Source organism: Salmo trutta, chromosome 6 (assembly GCF_901001165.1).
Source record: "Salmo trutta chromosome 6, fSalTru1.1, whole genome shotgun sequence".
Taxonomy (NCBI): domain Eukaryota; kingdom Metazoa; phylum Chordata; class Actinopteri; order Salmoniformes; family Salmonidae; genus Salmo; species Salmo trutta.
The window spans coordinates 194890-206503 of NC_042962.1; the positions used below are offsets into that span (position 1 = coordinate 194890).

The 11614-nt window shown below is 45.0% G+C and overlaps 1 protein-coding gene across 2 annotated transcripts in view; it reads right to left on the reverse strand.

The window, feature by feature from the left end:
• smpx (small muscle protein X-linked) overlaps positions 1 to 10782 on the reverse strand; it is a 36453-nt gene extending 25671 nt beyond the window's left edge. Inside the window, exon 1 of one of the 2 annotated variants that reach the window (XM_029755053.1) lies at positions 10670 to 10782. The gene's annotated coding sequence lies outside the window, so the exon portion shown is untranslated. Of the gene's footprint in view, positions 1 to 9857; positions 10003 to 10669 lie in introns of those variants that run through there. The other variant, XM_029755054.1, reaches the window with a different exon arrangement.
• Positions 10783 to 11614: the final 832 nt, after the last annotated feature.

Sequence of the window (11614 nt, forward strand, 5' to 3'; positions counted from 1 at the left end):
AACAGCTTCCCTGTTTCTTCTTTTGCTGTTCACTAGACCCTATGATTACTTGGCTACATAGCTGATGCCTGCTGGACTGTTCATTAATCACGGTACTCCATTTTGTTTATTTTGTTTATCTGTCGGCCCCAGCCTCAAACTCAGGCCCTGTGTGTAGTTAACTGACCCCTCTCCTCCCATTCATCGCCATTTTACCTGTTGTTGTTGTCTTAGCTGATTAGCTGTTGTTGTCTTACCCGTTGTTGTCTTAGCTAGCTATCCCAATCAACACCTGTGATTGCTTTATGCCTCGCTTTATGTCTCTCTCTAATGTCAATATGCCTTGTATACAGTTGTTTAGGGTAGTTACATTGTTTTATTTTACTGCCCTTTTGTCCCACCCCCCACACATGCGGTGACCTCACCTAGCATAACTAGTGCCTCCAGAGATGCAACCTCTCTTATCGTCACTAAATGACAAGGTTTACCTCCACTGTACCCGCACCCTACCATACCCCTGTCTGTGCATTATGCCCTGAATCTGTCCTTCCACGCCCAGAAATCTGCTCCTTTTATTCTCTGTTCCCAACGCACTAGACGACCAGTTCTGATAGCCTTTAGCCATATCCTCATCCTACCCCTCCTCTGTTCCTTGGGTGATGTAGAGGTTAACCTAGGCCCTGTGTGTTCCCTGGCGCTCTCATTTGTTGACTTCTGTAACCGTAAAAGCCTTGGTTTCATGCATGTTAACATCAGAAGGCTCCTCCCTAAGTTTGTTTTACTCACTGCTTTAGCACACTCCGCCAACCCTGATGTCCTTGCCGTGTCTGAATCCTGGTTTAGGAAGGCCACCAAAAATTCTGAAATTTCCATCCCCAACTACAACATTCTCCACCAAGATAGAACTGCCAAAGGGGGAGGAGTTGCAATCTACTGCAGAGATAGCCTGCAAAGTTCTGTCATGCTTTCCAGGTCTATCCCCAAACAGTTCGAGCTTCTAATTTTAAAAATGAATCTCTCCAAAAATAAGTCTCTCACGGTTGCCACCTGTTATAAACCCCCCCTCAGCTCCCAGCTGTGCCCTGGACACCATATGTGAATTGATTGCCCCCCATATATCTTCAAGGTTTTTTCTGTTAGGTGACCTAAACTGGGATATGCCATCCTACAATCTAAGCTAGATTCCCTCAATCTCACACAAATTATCAAGGAACCCTCCAGGTACAACCATAAATCCGTAAACATGGACACCCTCATAGATATTATCCTGACCAACTTGCCCTCCAAATACACCTCTGCTGTTTTCAATCAGGATCTCAGCGATCACTGCCTCATTGCCTGCATCCGTTATGGGTCCGCGGTCAAACGACCACCCCTAATCCCTGTCAAACGCTCACTAAACTAACAAAAAACACAATCGGTTGGGGACACGTAAAACATCTGCCTTCTTCTCTGGCGCCATTTGTGATCTTATACATTTACATAACCCCACCGCTACTGACATGGTTTCTTCCAGTACTCCCATTCACATGGACATGCAATTCAGGAAAGGCACTAAAAAAGCCAGTCCGGTTTCCGTAGCTAGGGTCCTTATTCCAGCATAGCCGGAAGCTACAAAGAGGGAGAGAGAGGAACAGAAACAAACAAACAGAGTGCTCATCCATAGCATTGACAAGTACAATAAACGTCACTTAAAACCTGTTGGGGCCTAGGGGCAGTATTGAGAATTTTGAAAAACATATGTGCCCAACTCAGAAGCTAGGATATGCATATTATTAACATATTTGGATAGAAAACACTCTGAATTTTGTGTTTGAATGGTGTCTGTAAGTATAACAGAACTCATATGGCAGTCAAAACCCTGAGACAAATTCTGACAGGATGTGGATATCTGATGTGTTGAATTACTTTTAAGCCTATGCCATTGAAACACACAGGGACTTATTAATCATTGAGCACTTCCTACGCCATCCACTAGATGTCACCAGTCTTTACAAAGTGGTTTGAGTCTTCTACTGTGAAAACTGACCAAACAAGAGACTTGGAACGTTGGTCATAAGCGGATGGCCTATACTGCTCTGGCGCGCGAGTGCATGTTTGGGTACTCTCGTTCCAATACGTTTTAAAAGAGAATGCAATCGTCCGCCTTGAATATTATTGAAGTTCTGATTGAAAAAGGCCCTAACGATTTATGCTATACAATGTTTGACATGTTTGAACGAACGTAAATATATATTTTTCCCTCTTTGGTGAAGACAATTCCGGTGGGCGTCGTTCATGTTTTTGAGTAGCCTACAGGACGCGCTAACAACACGGAGCTTTTTGGACATAAATTGTGAGCTTTTTCGAACAAAACTACATTTGTTATGGACCTGGGATTCCTGGAAGTGCCTTCTGATGAAGATAATCAAAGGTAAGGGAATATTTACATAGTATTTTTGATTTTAGATCTCTCCAACTTGGCGCCTAGTCTGTATCGCCAAGCCTATTTTTCTGAGTGCAGTGCTCAGATTATTGCAAAGTGTGATTTCCCAGTAAAGTTATTTTTAAATCTGGCAATGCGGTTGCGTTCACGAGATGTTAATCTATAATTCTTTGAATGACAATATAATATTTTACCAATGTTTTTGAATAGTAATTATTGAATTTGTTGTGCTGATTGACTGGCGGTATTGGAGGGAAAATATTTTCTCAACATCAATGCCATTGTAAAACGCTGTTTTTGGATATAAATATGAACTTTATAGAACAAAAAATGCATGTATTGTCTAACATAATGTCCTAGGAGTGTCATCTGATGAAGATTGTCAAAGGTTAGTGCATAATTTTAGCTGGTTTTCTGCTTTTGGTGACGCCTGTCTTTGCATTGACAAAACATTACACACAGCTATTTTCAATGTACTGTCCTAACATAATCTAACTTTATGTTTTCGCCGTAAAGCCTTTTTGAAATCGGACAACGTGGTTAGATTAAGGAGATGTTTATCTTTCAAAGGGTGTAAGATAGTTGTATGTTTGAGAAATTTGAATTATGACATTTAATTGTTTTCAAATTTGGCGCCCTTGATATTTCACCTGCTATTGATAGGGTGTACCAGGGGTAGTCCACCATGACATTTTCTTTTCCTGCCTTGTGACGTACACAGAACAAGAAGGGCTGGAGCTCGAGATACCACCTGGTCATGCGAGCATTCCGGTCCTTTATGGTCTGGATCTAGGTCAGGGCTCTGTGGTCCGAGTGCAGGTCAAATTCTCCCAAGCAGGTAGTACTGAAGGCTGTCTAGCGCCCACATCATAGACAGGCACGCCTTCTCAATGGTCGAATATCTGGTTTCCCTGGGCAAGAGCTTCTGACTCATATATAGCACGGTGAGCTCTTCTCCTGGCTCCCTTGGGCCAGTACAGCTCAAATTCCTACAGCCGAAGCATCCAACTGTACAAGGAACCTCTTCTGAAAATAACGGCTCTGGAGAACAGGGGATGAGCACAGTCATTTTTTTGCATCATGAATGGCTGCAGAAGGCCGCATGAATCCTGGCAGCTAGAGAGTCCTCAATGTATACCTCCATGGTCTTGGTCTCTGGGCCAGGCAGAAAATAAAGCCACCCTCGAGCTGGTGTGGTGCCCGAGAGGAGGTCAATAGTGCAATCATAGAGTTGATGCCAAGGAAGGGATGTGGCACCAGCCTTGTTGAAAACCTCCCGGAGGTCCTGGTACTCCACGGGATGGAGGAGAGATCCGAGGCTACCCAAGCCTGCAGAAGGACGTACAATGGCAGGTTGCGCCACCTTAAGGCAATGTGTGTGGCAGAACTGGCTCCAACCCAGGATAGAACCAGTAGCCCAGTCGATCAGGGGGTTGTGCCTCTGGAGCCATGAAACTCTGAAGACCACAGGAGTATGAGGAGATTCAATTAGTAGAAACTGTATCAACTCACTGTGGTTACCCGACACCCGCAGGTTAATGGGAACCATTCTGTGAGTGACCCTGCCAAAGCTCTGGCATCTATGGGAATGGAGAGCGGTTGAGTAGAGATACCCAGCTCAGATACCAGGGCATGAAGCCTACTGATGAGCCTGGTCTTTTTACTGGACAGGTGGAAATGTAATGTCCTGTAGTACCACAATACAGGCAACTGTTGGAACTCAGCCTGCATAAACGTTCACTAGGAGACAATATAGCCCTGCCCAATTGCATGGGCTCAGGAAGAGATGAGTCGCCAGTCCTCGATGATCCAGAAAAGGGGCTCGGTTGATTTCGGATTCTCTTGGGAATGCAGGCACCTGGGACTTCCGAGGTTCTTCGGAGGCGAGGGAGAAACCGTGGACGAGCGAGTGTGGCTGAGAAAAGACCTCCTCTCCCTCTTGCGTTCCCGCAGGTGCCCATTGATCCTTATTGTCAAGGCTATGAGGGAGTCGAGGTCCCTGGGTAAATCCCGGGCTGCGAATTCGTCTTTGATTTCCTCCAATAATCTATGAAGGAGGGCATGGAACAGGGACTCCGGGTTTCAGGCGGCAAGCGTGCGAAAGTCTATCGCACAGTCTGCCACACTGGGGGAGTCTTGAAGCAGGCGAAGTAGCTTCCGAGCCACCTCTCTCCCAGACACCGGGGAATCGAACACCTTTCTTACCTCCGCCACAAAATCCTCCAGACTAAGGCAAACGGCGGATTGTTGACCCCACACCGCCGTAGCCCAAGCGAGCACCCTTCCAGACATCAGCATTATAAGATACTCTATCTTTGACCGGTCTGAAGGCAACAAAGAGGGCTGTAGCTCAAAGATGAGGGAGCACTGGGAGAGAAATGCCCGGCAGGTTCCAGGATCTCCAACATAGCGCTCCGGAGGAGGTAAGCGGGCTTCTTGGGAAGCCGGAGTAGGCTGGGGAGAATATTGCTAGTAGCATGGTTACTGAGTGCCCAGGAGGTTTCCATTGTGGCTTGACCCAGTAATGAGTTGAATATATTGTCATGGCGTTCCTCCAAAGTATGGAAACCCTCCATAAGGTTTTGAAGTAGCTCCTCATGTCTTCCAATGGTGGCTCCTTGCAGGGAGACATCATTGTGGAGCTGGTCTGAGTCTGCTGAGTCAGTCATGGCTCGTTCGTACCATCACGACTTAGGATATGAGCCAGATCCAGACACAGGAGGCAGTTCTCAGATAAGGGCAGGTCGAGGACAAGCAGATGTTCTTAATCAGGTCAGAGACAGGCAGGTAGGTACAGGATGGCAAGCAGGCTCAGGGCAGGCAGGCAGGCAGAATGGTCAGACCCTTGAAAACTAGGGAACAAAAACTTGAGAAACAGGAAAACGGGATAACTCGCTGGTAAGACCTGACAAGACAAGACAAACTGGCAACAGACAAACAGAAATGCAGGTATAAATACACAGGGGATAATGGGGGGAAAAAGGAGACACCTGGTGGGGGGTGGAGACAAGCACAAGAGAGGTGAAACAGATCAGGGTGTGACATTTGCAGTATGTTTAAACATCAGTTTACATTGAGGGCCAGAAGAAACAGGAGCCTGAGGTAGGTCTTATGTTGCCCTAGGTGGCCTGCCCATGGAACAGTATGTTTAAGGTTGAGAACAAGGGGTCTACAACTAGACTGCACCACTACCTTCCTATCTGCTTCTGACCCAAGGTAGAGTATGTGGTTGTCTACTGTCTAAATCCCCCACATGAAGACTGGCTGTCCCAGGCATTGTCAAACAAAAGTTTCAAGGTTGGTCAGACTTCTGAAGTGTAGCAATATTTTGGGGATCATCCCATTGTACCTCTACCCAGACACATCAGCAACAGGTATAGGGGTCGCCACATTCTTCTCAAGACTTCGCTGGTGGCGTGACATTCTGGGCCTTTTGGTTCCCCACTTGCACAGACTATCACACAAGTCAGGTATATGTTGTAAACCAGTTTTGGCACGAGTGAAAATTGAGCATGACACATGAAAATCAGACTGGCAAACTAACTGCTCATGTAGTTGAGCCCCGCATTTCCAACCGATCAGAAAGTACAGGCACATCCCTCCCCAAAATCAACTCAAAAGGTAGATTCTCCATTATCCCAACTTTCAGGAGGTACATCTGACCCTGAATCTCAACTGTGAGCTCAGCTATGGGCTGCTGCAACTGGTCACCGTGGACACAATGGTTCAGTGTCTGGTGACCGCAATCAATGCAATTGCCAGGTACATAACATTTTCTGATCAAAGACAGGGAACTGCCGGTGTCAAGCATTGCAGTAAGACTTTTACAATTCCCTTTTACAGGTACCAAGACTGACTCTTCCCCACTCTGCCTATGCTGAACACCATCCCCCTCTCTGAGCAGATAACAGTAACCTGAGAGCTTGGATTTACGTGGTGGACACATTGAAGCTTTGTGCCCTTGCTGCTGACAGTAAAAACAGGTCAGGCCACTCCTTTCAGAATGAACTGAATGATCCCTTACATCCCTCCTCCCAGACACAAACCCCTCAGATTTACCTACACCATCTCTGGTGTCTCTAATGTCCCTTGTGTCCCTTGTGTCTCTAAATCTCCTTGGAGTGGGTGCTGCAGGTTGTGGTTGGACCCTTTACTTGCGTTAAGGTACTGCAGTGCCAGCTTTGCCTCCATAAGCCCATCCTTGGACCCAGGTCCGAGTATCATGTGGGAGAACATGCTTGAGGATGACGACACCACCAATCTCGTCCCGCATCTTCTCATCCGGTCGAACCCATCGTTGGTAGAGGCCCTTGAGGCGGTGGTACGTCTCCATCAGTGAATCACCCGATGGCGTTGATGCAGATCTGAGGCATTGATGGTAACTTCACCAGCAGCGCTCCCTTCAAGTTCTTGTAGACGTTGGACAACCCCTCTTCCTTCACTGTGTAAGCCTCTAAGGCCTTGCCAGTGAGCAATGGGACAAGTTTACAGGCCCATTGTACCTCTGGCCACCGTCACATCTTGGCCATTAGTTCAAACCTCAGCAGGCAGTTTTCAATGTCTTACCCCTGGTGGTATGAACAGATCTTCGGCTCCTTCCTCAGGAATGCTGGAGGGTGGATGTTTGCACTGCTGGACTGGTCTCCTGGTGCTGTGGTTGGCCTCATCACTGCTTGGGGACCCTGCTGTGGAGTTGAAGTCCCTGCTGCGTCGATCCTCCATCGTCCTGGTGTTGGCAGACCCAATATTGGGCTCTCACTGATGAGTTCCACTTGGCGAGGAGATGTGAGGATAGATTGTTGTAGGAACTCTTGCTTGTCCTGACCTCTGTTTTTATTATTTATTTTTAAAAGGCTTATGTTTGTATGTTACCCGGGGAATTAGCTGGTGGATAAATATTTTCTCAAGTGTACTGAGACTTATGTTTTGTTGTATACTGAACAAAAATATAAACTCAACATGTAAAGTGTTGGTCCCATGTTTCATGAGTTGAAATAAAAGATCCAAAATATTTTCCATAAGCACAAAAATATTATTTCTCTCAAATTTTGGGCACAAATTTGTTTACATCCCTGTTAGTGAGCATTTCTCCTTTGCCAAGATAATCCATCCACCTGACAGGTGTGGCATATCAACAAGCTGATTAAAAAACATGATCATTACACAGGTGCACCTTGTGCTGGGGTCAATAAAAGGCCACTCTAAAATGTGCAGTTTTGTCACACAACACAATGCCACAGAAGTCTCAACTTTTGAGAGAACGTGCAATTGGCAAGCTGACTGCAGAAATGTCCAACAGATCTGTTGCCAGAGAATGTTATGTTAATTTCTCGACCATAAGTCGCCTCCAGCGTCATTTTAGAGAATTTGGCTGTACATCCAACCGGTCTCACAACCGCAGAACACGTGTAACCATGCCAGCCCAGGACCTCCACATCCGGCTTCTTCATCTGCGTGATCATCTGAGACTAGACACCCAGACAGCTGTTGAAACTGTTGGTTTGCACAACCAAAGAATTTCTGCACAATCTGTCAGAAATCGTCTCAGGGAAGCTCATCTGTGTGCTCGTCGTCCTCACCAGGGTCTTGACCTGACTGCAGGTCTGCATCGTAACCGACTTCAGTGGGCAAATGCTCACCTTCGATGACCACTGGCACGCTGGAGAAGTGTGTTCCTCACAGATCCTGGTTTTGACTGTACCGGGCAGATGACAGATGTTTATGACGTCGTGTGGGCGAGCAGTTTTGCTGAACAGAGTGCCCCATGGTGGGGTTTTGGTATGGGGCAGACATAAGCTGCAGACAACAAATAGAATACAATTTTATTGATGGCAAATTGAATGCACAGAGAGACCGTGATGAGACAAGGCTGTATCACAACCGGCCGTGATTGGGAGTACCATAGCGCGGCGCACAATGGACCTAGTGTCATCCGGGTTTGGCCGGTGTAGGCCGTCATTGTAAATAAGAATTTGTACTTAACTAACTTGCCTAGTTAAATAAAGGTTAAATAAAAAATTAAAACATTTAAATATCCTGAGGCTCGTTGTCATGCCATTCATCCACCGCCATCACCTCATGTTTTAGCATGATAATGCATGGTCCCATGTCGCAAAGATCTGTACACAATTCCTGGAAGAAGATAATGTCCCAGTTCGTCCGTGGCCTACATACTCATATGTCACCCACTGAGCATGTTTGGGATGCTCTGGATCGACGTGTACAACAGCATGAAGAGGAGTGGGACAACATTCCACAGGCCACAATCAACAGCCTGATAAACTTTATGTCAAGGAGACGTGTCGCACTGCATGAGGCAAATTGTGATCACACCAGATAATGACTGGTTTTCTGATCCCCTCCCCTACCTTTTCTTTAAGGTATCTGTGACCAACAGATGCATATCTGTATTCCCAGTCATGTAAAATCCATAGATTAGGGCCTAATAAATGTTTTTAAATTGACTGATTTCCTGTAACTCAGTAAAATCTTAGAAATTGTTGCATGTTGCATTTATAATTTTGTTCAGTATACATCAAATAAATGTAATAATATGAATAATAATGGTGATGATGATGATCTCAGTCAGAACCTACCAGAGGGTTAGTTCTACAAAGGAATCTAGCCAGGATCAGTTAGCTTCACATTGCAGCTCAGGCTTTATCCGTTCTACAATGGTGGATATTGCTCGTCTGCCTACCACTAACTCCAGCAAGCTTGTAACTGCACATGCATGTTGCACATAGCCAAACTATTCATTGAGACAATGCTGAAACATCAATCCAAATGAAATTAAAATTAAAGAAAAGTTATCTTTGAAAATTCAGCAGTCTATGGTTGAAAATAGGCTTTTAGAAGTGCCTTTATTTTATTTATTCTCATTAATGCCGTCTTTGTTGTGGTTACCAATGCACAAGCAACGTTTATCCATCTCCTATTGATAAAATAATTGTATTGTCATACAAAAGTTTTACTGTGCGTAAATGCATTCTGTCCTTACTAAATGTGTCATGTCATCCGTATTTTAATGACAATTTTTTTACACAAAAAACATTTGATTAGTAAAATATTGAATAAGTAGTCTTCCTCAAATGAAGGGGATGATGACACAATCATTGCTAGAGGGAGAGAATCTAATTTCATTGGTCCTCAACTCGTGGCTCAGACACTTCATTTAGGATAAATGGAGTTAGCCCTGAGTTAGCCCTGAGTTAGCCTGCCCTGGAGCAGGTTAGTTCTGAAGGACTTGTTGCCATAGCTGGCTAAAAGGTCAGCCACTTTCATGGTACCGGTTATCCTGAGTTGAACTCAGAGTTGACCAAAGTTACCTCAGTAACTCCTCAGACCTGATTCATAGTACAAGGCTCTGGACATCAAGATAGCTTTACACGCACAGAGCGAGGGAGACACACACACACACACACACACACACGTATTTCTCTGAGTCTCTTACCTGTTGATGTAACAGTAACCTCTCTGACGTTTGATCCCAGTTACCTTTAGTTGACCTTTATCTCTCTCTCTCTTTCTCTCTCGCTCTCCCTCTTCCTGTAACCTCTAACTTTTGATCCCAGTTCCCTTCAGTTCTCTCTCTCTCTCTCTCTCTCTCTCTCTCTCTCTCTCTCTCTCTCTCTCTCTCTCTCTCTCTCTCTCTCTCTCTCTCTCTCTCTCTCATTGGCAGTAAGATTCTTCCCATATCTGGGATTTGTTCTAACTATAAATAGCAGAGAAATACACAGAGGGGACCTGCTTTCTGTCCACACACACACTCACACATCTATACACACACACTCACAAACATAGGTACACACACACTCACACATACAAAAAACTCACAAACATAGACACACACACACACATATATAGAAACACACACACACACTCACACATATAGAAACACATACACTCATACACACATATAGAAACACACACGCTCACACATATAGAAACACACACTCACACACATAGACACACATACACACACACACAAACACACACACACTCATGCGAACGAGCATATACTCATAAACACACAATCCTCATTCAAACATGTCCTCCTCTCACAGTTACCTACTGAGTTAAGTCTGACAGTGAATGGACCTAACATGTTCAAGCAAATCTTTTACCTAAATATAAAATGGCATTGCCCTATTTCTATTCTGAGTTGCACACACACACACACACACACACACACACACACACACACACACACACACACACACACACACAGTGTTTACGGGGGTATGTGTGTGTCAGGTCTCTTACCTCCTGCTGCGCTCTGTGCCTGTTTTTTTTCAGGTCCTCTCCAGCAGACTGACCTGATTCTGCTCCGTGTGGTTGGCTCTCAGACACAAAGCTCCGCCCCAAAATGAAACTCTGGGATTATAGAATGACAACGACTAGAAGAGACACATGAAACATGAACAGTTGATTTAACATTACAAGACAGTGGTGTAAATTGTCATGAGAACGTCACAAGATGCCAGACATTAACGACTAATAGAAGGTTGATCAGGCATATAAAACATCTCAACTCTCTCTCCCTGGCTTCTCCCTCTCTCAACAGGTAAACTAACTAATAACTCTCTGTCTTTCCCTCTCCCTGGCTTCTCCCTCTCTCAACAGGTAAACTTACTAACTCCCTCTCTTTCTCCCTCTCCTTTTGTTTCTCCTCTCTCCTTCTCTCTCTAGACTCGACCATGATATGAGCCAGCTCTCTAGACTCCATTCTCTCTACACACACACACACATAAAAGGTTATCTGAGATCAGATAGCAGTTGTCTGACTGGTGACCATTGCTTCCTGTCCATTTTGTCACTTAAGGCTCAGATAGGAAATAGAGGGTCCAGGTAATTTATAACCGTTGCGTAAATATCATACTAAATTTCATCGTGCAACTTTTCTGAAAAGTCTGAAAATATTGTGATTTATAAACTTGGCGCAGACAGTACATATGCATGTTTGCCGTTATAAATTAGACCTGTCGTGAAACTGTGCGGGTCTGAACAAGCATTAAAACGCCACCTGTCGTGAAACTGTGTGGGTCTGAACAAGCATTAAAACTCCACCTGGAAAACACCCTCCATTCACCTATTATGGTGACATTAACACCCTCCATTCACCTATTATGGTGACAATAACACCCTCCATTCACCTATTATGGTGACAATAACACCCTCCATTCACCTATTATGGTGACAATAACACCC